Genomic DNA, 12,529 nt, shown 5'->3' on the forward strand with positions numbered 1-12,529 from the left:
TGAATCATGTATGCAAAGCAGAGGAGTTTTTCATAACAGATGTATTTAATCTTGATGCAATAATGGTTTTAACCCCACAGTGTCTCTCAATTCAGTTAGAACTTAGACTAGTTCTGATGTGCTTGAATAGAGCCTCTGGGATCACAAACAAGATTCTACTATTGTGGAAGCCCCTCAAAGTCGTGTTATTTTCCAGCACTAACCATAATAATGAATGCCTGGAAGATCATTTATATAATGGCTCAATGGTTAGTTTTCATAACTGCCTACAGCAGGCTTTTGGAAGCTCTCCCAGCGTTTATTGAAACAAATGTTGGAGTGAGACCACTGTGTTTGTGTCGTAGATGTAAACTCTGGAGCAGTGCGTGCTGTGAGGTTGTTCTCCTTGTGCCAGAGTTTTACCCTTCCAGGGTGAGGGCAGCATCTGGCAGCTCTTCCTGCTCTCTGATTGCCATTCAGACTGACACCATTTATACTTGGCTCCTGCTGGCACTGGTGGTCATATCTTGGAGCACAACAAAAGCTCACGTCCATGGACCTGCATCAAACACAGCTCATGTGGAAGCAGAGATATCAAGAAAAGACTCTCCTAGAAGTGAGGATGTTGAACTTTATCTCATTGCATCCCATGATGTGGTCAGGTATAAATAGAGCACTGGATCTTACATCTGGCAAAGCATTAGTGGATCACCAAGACCATTTCCTTCCTTCACGAGGGATGATTCTCCTTGCTGAATATTTGCTGGTGTTTTATTGTGCTGGCTTTTGAATTCTCCAGTGAAGAAGTTTCTACAAATTACCCTTTTACCCCCAAAGTATTGCACATTCTAATTTTCTTCTTTGATTTTCTTTCCTTGTGTTGAGTCTAAATTTCTCTTTATTCAGCTTCCTGTAATTGCTCCCAGATATCCATCCTACCCCACCCCACCTGCTCTGCCCCACCCCCCTGTGTGAAGCAGGTACCTGTCAGACCTTCCTGGACTGTTTCCTTTGGTCAAAGATATACAGATGTAATTCCTCTAATCTTCCCTCTACCACCTGTTCCCTCAGGCTCTTCATTATTTTCTTAGCCCTGCTCTGAACAGCTTCCCATTTATCAATATTATTTTATGATGGGTTCTGAATGGCTCCTTCTGCCATCATTCTCTCCTCTTCCCAAATCCACACAATGCATGGAGGTTGTGTTTTGGGTACAGACCTGGCTGATCCCACTCTCTTAGCTAAGGGACCTTTCACAACCAGAGAATACCTTGTCCCACCATGTAGCCATATGCTCTGCAAGCAGGAGTATGGCACATCAAATGCTTCTTGCAGTTAAATATCTACCCAGAATAAAGCATCCATGGCAAGCGTGACTGATGAGCGAAGAAGACAGTTTTTTCTGATGACTCAAAAATCGTTTTCTGAGGACATCTTTAGTGTCTGAGATCTTGTCTGGCTTTTTTTTACAGGTGGGAACAGTCATTGAGACACAGTTATAAGTCATGTAACTTGCTTTTTAAATCACGATTTAGTCTCCATCAATATTATCTGCTGAGTGCAGAAGACCAGAATTTGTGCTTGCAGTGTCGGTCTCCTGTGTGCTGGAATTCCTGCTACCATGGTATTTCTTGTGACAATGATGGAATGCAATGCTGGAGAGGGACTTTTTACAGTGACGTGTAGTGACAGGACAAGGGGGAATGGCTTCAAACTGAAATACAGTAGGTTTAGACTGGATCTTAGGAAGAAATTCTTCCTTGTGAGAGTGGTGAGGCTCTGGCACAGGTTGTCCACAGAAGCTGTGGCTGCCCCATCCCTGGAAGTGTCCAAGGCCAGGTTGGACGGGGTTTGGAGGAACCTGGTCTAGTGGAAGGTGTCTCTGCCCATGGCAGGGGGTTGGCATGGGATGTGCTTTAAGGTCCCTTCCAACCCAAACCATTCTGTAATTCTGTGATTTCTGACTGGGTGTGGTATATGTGCCTGTGTTGTTTTCTAAGGACTTTTATATTTATCTCAAAAATAAGTAGTTGAAGTCTGCAAGTGGAGTTAGTTTTGGATAACAACATTTTGAGACTTGAGTTAACCTAACCTCTTTGATACAGCATACAGATTTCATTCTGTAATGGACAAGTAAGTTTGGAGAATATGTTTAGGAGTCTTTTTATGATAAATTATGTGTATACGTAGAACAAACCCCAACTTCTAAAACACTAAGTACTAGTAGTAAAATATAATGACCACCAAGTATTTAATGTCTTGAAATAGAGCCCCAGAGAACTATATTGGAGTGTTTTGTCAGCTGAACATCTTTTTAAGAAGTTAATCTTTACAAGAACAAAAGAAAAAGCTTGAACAATAAGTCTGCATGAAATAATTGTGTAAGTAAATATCAAGCCAGTTAAGGGAGGAAAACCCCTGTGAGCCTTGTGCACACAGTGTGTGTGAACAATAATTCAGACCATGGCTGAAATGGGTGGCCACACCTTCCTTTGGGATAAATCATCAGTGTAATGTGTGGATTTGGCCCAGGGCTTGCGATTACGATGTCCTGCTTCTGCTTGAAGTGCAGGATGTTCTTTTGGATGTTTACCTTTGCCTTGGCCAATGCTGAGAAGAATAAGGGAAGGATATGGGTATAAGGCAGGAGCTCCTGGGACAGCAGTTCTTTTGCTCAAGGAAAAAGATCTGAGATCTGAGCCAGTGCTTTTGTTGTTATTGTTGTTAGACAAAGACTGTGAAAGAAAATATGAGCCCAAGTCTGCCATGGAGATCATCCTGTGTAAAAGTGCTCCATCCTCCTCACACAAGCCAAGCCTGTTCCTGGAGAAATCTTGAACTGCAAGTGAAAAGCAATCAAGGTGAATTCTTCCCTGTTCCCACCATAGATCTCTCTCAGCAGAGTGAAATTGCATCATCTCTGTGGACTTTCTGGGTAAGGTTGGTCACTAACTGTTGTTGAGGGTTTAAAAAATGTAGAAAATTGTATCATTACAACATCCATGAATCTGAAGTTGCGTTGTGCTTGGTTTAGTGTTCACTTTGATCTGCCTGGAGAATCTAACCATAGTTAGCTGTTTAATAAGCAGGGAAAGGACTTCTTGTGTACTTTTGGCTGATCCCCTGAACCACTACAGGAAAAACTGCCTTCATCATTCGGGTGAAAAACTCTTTCATCTGCTCTACATGACTTCCCATGTGGGAGCCCCACACCTTCTCCAGTCAGCTGATTCCAGTGCTTTCCTCTCACTAGAGGGTTTTCTTGATGTCTAACCTGAATCTTTCTTGCCAGAGTCTAAGTCTATCCTCCTCACTGAATTTTCTGCAGACATGCCCAATAAAATATTTTCTTGCTTGGATGTCTTTTAGAAACCATGGTCATGTCATTCCCTTGCTGGTGGCCCATTCACTGAGCTCAGCAACCTCATAATTCTTAGTCCTCTCTAATGGGCCATATATTCAGGTTGTCTGATAATTCTTCTCTTTGGTTTTGTGTTCTTGCACTCTCTCCAACTGTTCCAAATCTTTCTTGAAGTTGAATCCCCAAAATGGCTTGATGGTAGCACTGACCACATTGACACAGAACACAGCTGTTGCATTTTGTTGTGTATTCTACAGGAAATACTGCATGTTCCTTTTATTATTTTTTTTGTTTTTGCAAACAAACCACAATAATTGACTCCTGTTTGGTGTTACCCTTTCACAAGGTATATCTGCAGGGGTGTATTTGTGCTTATTCATTTCATTTATACTTGTCCACATGGGACTTCATCCACTTTTATTTCTGTTGTAGAGATCATGTTGCTCTTCCTCTTCTTCTCTGATGTGTTTGCAAAGGCTTCCATGTCCACATTATCTGGAAATTGAGTTTCCTTAAGATCTGTGATGAACCAATGTGATAATGAGGTGTTGATTGACTCTTTAGCTATGGCTGGACACGCAGGTCCTGGGGAATGGGGGTAGCCACTTTGACACTCATGCTGCAGAATCAGTCAGACTTTATAGGGCTAAAAGTGGCCAAGTACCCCCAACTGTTTTGTCTAAATATGACCGAGGCTTTTTTTATGGCTGAAAAACTTTTTTTGTAGAAAGTTCAGATCAGGAATTACTGAATCCCCCTGAGGGCTAAAACATTACCTTCTTTGGGAAATGGAAGCAACCTGAGAGCCACAACCTCATGAGATTTCCAGCTTGTACCAAGTAGTTTCTGTTTGGGTAGGAAGCACTGCAGTAAAGGGATCTGAAGATAAGAAGGGGCAGAAAACTTTCAAACAGAAAGTGCGAACCAAAGCTCAGTGAAGTCGATGGAAACTCTCTGACTGGTAGCTCGTGGCCATGTGGAGGGCTGTTTAAGAGGAGCACAGAAAGAAAAGCTAGACTGTTGAAGCAAAAAGACTTTGAAGATAGGAGAGGAAAATACATTTCTGTAGTAACTTCTACGGCTCTTGAAAGACAGCCTTCCACAGGTAGCTTGGAAATGTTTAGAGAAAGACCTTTTGAGTTAAATAATAATGGTAACACAGGACTCAAAAGAGAGAAAAAGGAGGTGGAACAGAATAAAACCAAAACAGAAATACAACAAATTTAGAAAAATTAAACAAAACTACTGGCTTTCTGAAACTCCAGGTGGTGTGCGCTATCCTGCATCCTTTTAGGGTTTCTGATTTGAAGATTTACTTTCTCCTGTCGTACAGAGCACACCATGGTTTCCACAGAGAAAACTTCCCATTGTTTTCAGCGCAGGAGCAACAGCTTCTTGGGCAGTGGGGATGATGCAGCCATAGGCTCTGGGTGTCTTTGGGACCAAATGCTATGCAGATTCTTTCCCGTTGTCCTCTTGTACATTTTGCTGCCATTCAATTAAAGGTGCTGTGTGATGCGGCTGGCTGAACGCAGCATTTTCCCCAGACAGATAATTACTCTGCCTTTTGCCTTGTCCTTCTAATTGCTATTAAAAGTGGTGCTGTTGGCACCTTTTGTGAGCCTGCAAGTGTTCGTGTGTTTACATAAAGTCTGAGGGCAGAATTTGTCTGTGCAATAACGTTTTATCAGCAGCAGGTAGCAATTGCAGGAGAGTAAGTCCCTGTCTGCTGCTTGGTTTCCAGAGCCTGTAGACTGCTCGTTACAATAATGAGAAATGTAAGTAAGCAGCGTCGCATCAGCACTTGCAGTCCCACTTTCTATTGCTGTCATCAAAGGGTTTAGGAAAGTTTGCATTCAGAGTAGTTTTTTTACTAATGCACATATAGATGTGCATATTACTGTCTGGGAAATCTTGTGCTGTACCTAGCAACTTATGAGTAAGGCACGATCTGGGTTTGGGCGCTTGGTTCAGTGGTTGTGGCCAGGTGAGAGCTGGGATTGAGTGCAGAGAGTCAATGTAACTCCAGATATCCCAAGAAAGAAATGTGTCTGGGAGTGGGACCATGACCAGAAAGCTAAAAAAGTGAAGTTGTACCACCCTGGAGCATGAAGGTGGTGTGGATTTTAACCAAAAATCTGGAATCATCCTGACACTCACAAAGTACTTAGGGGAGGATTGTAGTATCCCACTTTGCAGATGACTCTTGTTAATTTATGCCTTTTCTTTTGTTTTGTTTGGGGAAGTGGAAGCTTTGTCCTGGCACTTACACACTTGTATTGTATTGCAGGGACAGAATTACTGCTCTTAGCTCGGATTTCCAGCTACTGAAGAGTTAGTGTGGAAATCTGGTAGTAAATCCCATGGTGATTTCCCAGCGTTGGATTTCGTGCAGTACTTTTAAGTTTACCAGCCACACATAGGCTGGATAAAATTGATGCTGGTAAAATTAGCAAGAAATGTGTTACTACAGAGAATCTTGAAATGGCATCAAAAGGAGCCCCAGGAACTCACCAAGGCATTATAAGCAGCCTCTGTTGTGGCCAAAAATAAAACATTTACACAACCCAGACCTTGAAAGTGAAAAAAAAAAAAAAAAAAAAAATCACAGAAACATTTACTACAAATGAGAAATCAATCAACTGAAAAATGGTATTTGTACCCTGAGAGTAACCTTTTTCTTTTAAGAGCAATGTTTTCAAATTTAATAATTGCTTTATTTTTCTGTTTCTTGCTTTATATTGTCCCTCTACCTTGGAATAAACTAAAGTGGGGGATTGCCACAAAATCTGTGCAGCTTTTACAGCTCCTGTGAAATTTGAAGAAAGACATAAAATGGAAGATACCAAGCTGGCCTCATCCAAGTGCCAACTTTCATTTCATATGAACACTCAAAATTTGGATTTTGCACAAGCTGAAACACAACTATGTGTTATATTAAAGGATCTGACATTTTACTTGTGTACCTGCCCATGTGTTAGATTTTCTCTTGCACTCAGACGCTATTTTTGATGTCCAAGAAATACTGAGGTTCCAGTGTACTGCTTCAAACCCCCAGGAAGGGTAAAATTTGTTTTAACCTATGCTACATTAAATGATTTTACAGTATTTCAGTTCACATACCCTTTTTTGGTGTACTTCAAGAATAGCCTTTTTTTTTTCTTTCCCAAACCTACTGCAACACAATTCTTCCTGGTTTTGGGCACTGGGGGAATCTTTACTGGAGAATGGAATGATAAATTCAGGAAAGCCTTCAGCCTATTACTCGATTTCTGTTTCCCATTCTGGTTTTACAGACAAATTGTACTATCAAAGTTTTACATTTAAATTTTTTTTTACCAAGACCAAGAAAGAAACCATCAATTTACAACTGAACTCTATTAACCATGAGGAGAGAAGAAGACTCTTGAAGCCACTGGATTTCTGTAAGAAAGCAAAGTTAGTCAGTCATCATCTGGATTTTACTGGATTTGATTATTTCAATTAATTTTTAAAGTTTCATTGCAAAGAAATGTATATCCTCTTTGGAATTTCTTAAGTGTTGGGATGAATATTTAACACAGGATTCCCAGGGATAGGGCTTTGAAACACAACGTCATAGCTATTACAATATAATGCATGGTCTCTTAAATATTTTTTTAATATCTTTTGCTTCCTTAAATCCTTGCCAGAAAAAAGGAAAAGAAAGCTTAATAAAAAATAAGCAAATTGCTTTTCTGTTTACTAGAAGCAGGTGATTTCTGTGAACACTTGAATGACTCTTCCAGCAGTGCTGGGAAATTAGCACATGGATCTCATCAACTTCTGGATTGGCTCCTGTCGTCTGAACTGAATCTTGTGTGAGTTATCATAGTTCTGCTGTACCCCCAGGGCTTTACTGATTCCCACTAGCTGATGATGGAGTCTCTTTTTCCCCCCAAACATGTGCTCAGTTTTTTATAAACTATAAATAAAGCATTATCTGGGTCAGAGGAGCTTCACTGCGGGTTCAGCTGGGGCTCTGGGCTTTGGTACAGACCCCACCTGTCCTCTGGGCAGACAAAGCCACGGGGACAAGCAGTGAGATGCAAAGTGTACAGGTGAATTCTGCTTAGGATCTTCCATGTCGCAATTGCTTCGCTCAGGAGTTCAGAAATTGTTTTTCTCCTAAAATGCCAAAGAAATATTTGAATTAAAGAAAATTATTTCACTTTTACATGTTTGGTTGTGCTTTGGTGCAGGTCAAAGCCAGACCCAGAGCCCACAACTGCTCTCCCAGCAGTGCTGGATGCTTTGGGATTGGCTGTAACTCACGGAAAGCACATAAAAATTTATTACTGAAGAGGTAAGAGAGAAATACAGAGCTGAGCAAACTATGAATTTTAAAAGTTTCCATTGTTTACTTATCTCATTAAGAATCTACCTCCATGCAGGCACACAAGCAGCAGGTACAAATATATCTTGATGTCTATCTTTGTTCCACTGTACGTTTGCCTGCAGCTCTCTATAGATAGAAACATAAACTGTGTGTATATCCTGCTGCCTTTTGAAACGTGCAGAACATTACCAACAGTTTCTTTTCTCTAGTTTGCTCAAATGCTTGTGGTTAGATATTCTGAAAGTATAGAATTAAAAAAAAAGAAAAAGACAAAAAGATTTTGACACTTTGAAAATGAGTTGCTTTGTTAAAAGTATGTTTTCAAATATTTCTTTTATTTTTAATAAGCCAGCAAACTACTTTGTTTCTCGGCTTCTGCATGTTGTATTTGATAACATAAAATCAGATAATATTGTTGATGAATGTATATTAATTCAGAGCTGGAGGCACATATAGTGTGTGGCAGTTGATAGGTGGAAGTTGAGTGATACGGTGGAATTTTCAGAGCAGGACTGTATTGTGTGTTTGTTACCAGGAAAGTCTGGATATAAGAAATAAAGCTTTGAGTACACAGAGTTCTTTTTGCACCTTATTGGCTGTCTCAAAACCCAAAATAAAAGCAGAAGTTGAAAAGAAGAAATTTAAGTAAGGCAAAAAGGACTCTTGTTATTTTATTCAAATAAGAGAGCATTTGGTAGCAGCATTTAAACATGAAGAGTTAAAAAGGGAAAATTCCTTATTGAAATTGTACTAAAAGAATATAATGAACAGAAATTATATTTAATAATTGAATTAAGATTATCTCTTGGATAAATTTGATTATCTTCCGGATTGACCATTAACATTCAAAATATAGAAAGATTATGAGCACACCTGGCCTTATTATTTGCTAAAACAAGACTGAGTCAATAGGATCAGCACTTTGAATGTAATAATTCACATCGGTTCTTGGAGACTCAAAGGAACAAAGATCTGTAATGTGTTATTTCAAAGAGTTTTACTTCAAAAGTTATTAAAAAAATTGCAATAGATTAGTACTTAAGACAAACTCTTCAGTCTTGTAAATTTATAATGCTGAAGTGCTGTAGATAAACAACCAGGGTTCCCACTTTTTAGTATTTTTCACTGCCACCGTGTCATACTGAATTAATTCAATATTACTTCTAGTTATGATTCTACAGGGTTTTCTTTTTTTTAATGCAGTTAGTTTTCATCTTTTAATACTTTTTTTAAAAAATACTGTACTTTTGATAATACAAGTCCATTTGGAATGACACTGGTATGAATTACTACAAAAAAATTTATGGCTTAATCTCGATATCATAAAATAAATAGTAAGTGGTCAATGATTTTGGTGCCAGGAGGATTTACAGCTGTGGTTTATGAAAGCTCTTAACACAGATATTAAGTTAACCAGGGGAATTTCTGTATCAGACCATTGGGAACATACTGTTAATATTGCATTTGTGTCCTCTGCACCAGAACCAGCACTTAAAACCCAGCTGGCAAAATCCATCCAGGATCATGGGGAAAAACTCCTACTCCACTAAGTTTACAAAAACTAATGTAGAAAATCATCAGTTTATCTGACAGGGTTCTAGCTTGGAAATGAAGAGAAACACAGTACTTAGTATTTTAAGTGGATAATTATTTACTGAGTTTCTAATCCTTCAGCTGTGTACTCTGACACTAACGTGCTGTGACTGTAAAGGGGAACAGGTTTGTAAGGAACTTGTAGCTTTTTTTCTGCTTCAGGCTTATTAGAAGTTACTACAAGTAGCTCAAGAAAGGCTTTTGCATGAAGTGGATTTATGACTAGCCCAGATAAATTCCAACTGTTATTGACCCACAACTGGCTGGTGTTGTTCTAGGGAATTGTTCTGTCCCTTGATTCAATGGTTTTAGTTTTCATTTGCTTCCATGTGTATTACAGCCTGAAAAGTGAAAACCTGCTTCCTGTGGGCACTGACTGTAGTAGAAGCAGCTCACATGTGAGCTGAAAAAATTGAAATAAAAATAAATCATGGAATCCCTGAATGGTTTGGTTTGGAATGGATGTAGTGGTCTCCTGGTAATGTATCAAGGTGCTAATGTTCTCCAAGGAGAGTGTTCCTCCTGGAGCACTGTGTTCCCTTCCTCAGGGATGTATGCAGAATTGCCTCTGGTTTTGTTGGAAGCTCCTTGCATGGGCTCGGTTTGGGCTACAAGAGCTCTGATGGCATCAATTTGTGATTCACAGTTTTGAGGAGAGCTTTGCCTCAGTGAATGAGCCGAAGCAGCTCTAAAATGCTCATTAAGCTGACATGGAGCTCTGAATGAGCTGTATTCCCTGATACACCTGGGCTTAGCAGGGCTCTGGGAGGCCTTCTAATAGAGTTTTTGAAAGAGGTGTTTTACATTAGAGTGTGGGGAAAGTGGAGGCTTAGTTTTTTGTATACAAATGCACTGTACTGTGATGTTGGGGTGGTCAAAAAGAGAAGGCATTGCAAGTGTGCGAGTGCAGATATGAGTGCTGACTTGGAGAGCTGCTTGTCACAAGGATGGGACCAAGCAGGGCCCTTTGAGCTCTTCACACCTGGAGTCCTGGGCTGGAGGGCAAGCTCCTGGTTCAGGGATGGCTGAACTCCTGGAAAGTGTCTGGTCAGCTGGTTAGACTTTGCCTCACACAAAGGTGTGAGGAAAGAGGAATTTGTAGGGATTGATCTTTGATATGGGAGGAAGCAGTATCCTTTTGGCTGTGCTGTGAGGGAGACAGGGCTTTGGCTTCAGTTTTGACTGATCACTTTGACCGGGCACTTTGGGAAGTCTCTTACAAATGGTACAATTCTCACCAGCCCCTCTCAGAGCTGGGCTGGGTGCCCTGGTCCAGTCCTGTCCTGTTGGCTCACCAAGGGCTCTGCCTGCTGCATCCCCATCCAGGTCTATTCACTTTCCTTGCTGCTGGAGAATAGTCTGTACCACTCACACAGAATCTCCCCGTCTGTCCTCGCTGCAGGTTTCCCCTTCAGAAACCATTTGAGTAGTTCTGTTAGTGAAAATCATAACCAAGGAAAGTTTTTTAATTTGAACAGTCAGACAGACACACACACACAAAAAAAACCCCCAAAGAATGATCTGGAAAAAAATCCCCCAAACTCCATTCGCCTGCCACACAGTGACAAATGGAAAGAAGGGTGGCTACTGCCTGTACTCGACAACACTGCGATGTGATATTTTCAGAGGTATCTCGGGAGCATCTACCACATTTACAGCATGTGAGGCATCTCATCTGGAGCCGTTTTGATCTCCTGTAACCTACTCACAAACGCACATATTTCATAACAGGCCCTGCACCCTGATAAGGATCTCTGAGTTTCTTCTGCGCGGTATCTGCAAACAATTCAAAGCTGTTCCACACAAACAAATGTGAGAACCCCCTGACCACAGACTGCCTTTAGAGCAGACCAAGATTTGATGTTACTCATATCTTCCAGTACCTGTCAGAGTTCAAACAGGAAACCTGGTTTTTCCTCTCATGTCAACAACTTTTTTTCTTCTTTTTTTTTTTCTATCTGAACAGGCGTTTGGCAGCAGGCTCATGCTCAAGCGGTGGAAGTCCTGTATTTCTACAGGACAAACAAGTACGTGCTCTGGTACGTCATTGCTGACATTAACAAGAACTGAAGATGTGGTTTTCGGTGATCCTGTGGGTGCTTCTGTAGAAACGGACACATTGGCTTTGAACAACCACACAAAAAAGGGATTCATTCATACAGGATATAGGTAATGTGCAGCCGAGGGCTCGCCGCAAGTAGTGCTTTGCTTGGGAAACGTCAGAAAAAACTGGCTGCTCTTTCTCCTGGTATGGCTGTATTTTGTGCTTACACAGTAACACTTTTTATCACTTCAGCCTGTTTGTCATTTATATGATATCCTGCTTGCCAGGGCTCCAACAATGTAATGTGAAAAGTTTAAACTAAATAATTATTCGTATTCACTGATTAGGAAGTTTCATCTGAACACCTAAACTAATGATTAATTATCATGTCTCCAGAAAATATGAAAAAAAACTCTTGTCCAAATCAGCAATTTGGCCATAGCCACTCATGAATGTTTTGGCACTGCTGGGACGAGAAATTAGGAATTATAGCTGACGTGCATTCCTCTTACACTGTACTCATTACTTGATCTTTCATAATGCAGATCAATAAATGTAGCAACTTTCAGAACTTTCCAGTCCAGGCTTGGAAATGCTTCAATAACATTTAACTTAACCTCTCCGTGAATGCTGGAAGTGGAAATTTATAGTGGAGAACAATTCTTGACAAAGACTAATATTTGTGACAGAAAACACTGACTCTGTCAAGGAATGGATGACTTCTCAGGATTGTTTTCCCCCATTTGATTTATGCCTGACATGCAAAAAAACAACTCAAATACAGCTGTGTTAAGAAAAGAACACACAGGCATTTCCATGACTTTCATCTTGCTTTGTATTTATGTCATGATAAAACATGCTTTTGTGGCTTGCATCATCAAGGGGCAGAACATCTGGAAAAGTCTTGTTACAGAAAAGTGTCCATAAAACTAAATATGATTGTTCTCTTTTTTTCTTTTAATAAAACTCTCAAAGCAAACAGCTGGATAACAGTATGACTAGTAGTAATACTTGCTGTGAGCTGGAACGACAGTTATAGGCTCCCAAAGGAAGAGGCAAAGAGGTGTCACGGAATTTCTCGGTGGTGAGCCGCGGCAGAGGAGTGTGTGACAGTGGGTACCCCTGAACTGCCCTGAGGAACAGCAGGTAAAAAGGTAAAACAGCCTTTGGGAACCACCTGCCACCCTTGAAATCA

At 40.5% G+C, this 12,529-nt stretch overlaps 1 long non-coding RNA gene across 4 annotated transcripts in view; it reads left to right on the forward strand.

The window, feature by feature from the left end:
• Positions 1-12,529, forward strand: part of LOC138117963 (uncharacterized) — a 52,312-nt gene that overhangs the window by 15,135 nt on the left and 24,648 nt on the right. For 3 of the 4 annotated variants that reach the window (XR_011154927.1, XR_011154926.1, XR_011154925.1), the window contains exon 4: positions 11,257-12,488. This is a non-coding gene — a long non-coding RNA (uncharacterized lncRNA). The remainder of the gene's footprint in view (positions 1-11,256; positions 12,489-12,529) is intronic. The other variant, XR_011154928.1, reaches the window with a different exon arrangement.

The sequence above is a fragment of the Aphelocoma coerulescens genome, chromosome 13, assembly GCF_041296385.1.
Source record: "Aphelocoma coerulescens isolate FSJ_1873_10779 chromosome 13, UR_Acoe_1.0, whole genome shotgun sequence".
Taxonomy (NCBI): domain Eukaryota; kingdom Metazoa; phylum Chordata; class Aves; order Passeriformes; family Corvidae; genus Aphelocoma; species Aphelocoma coerulescens.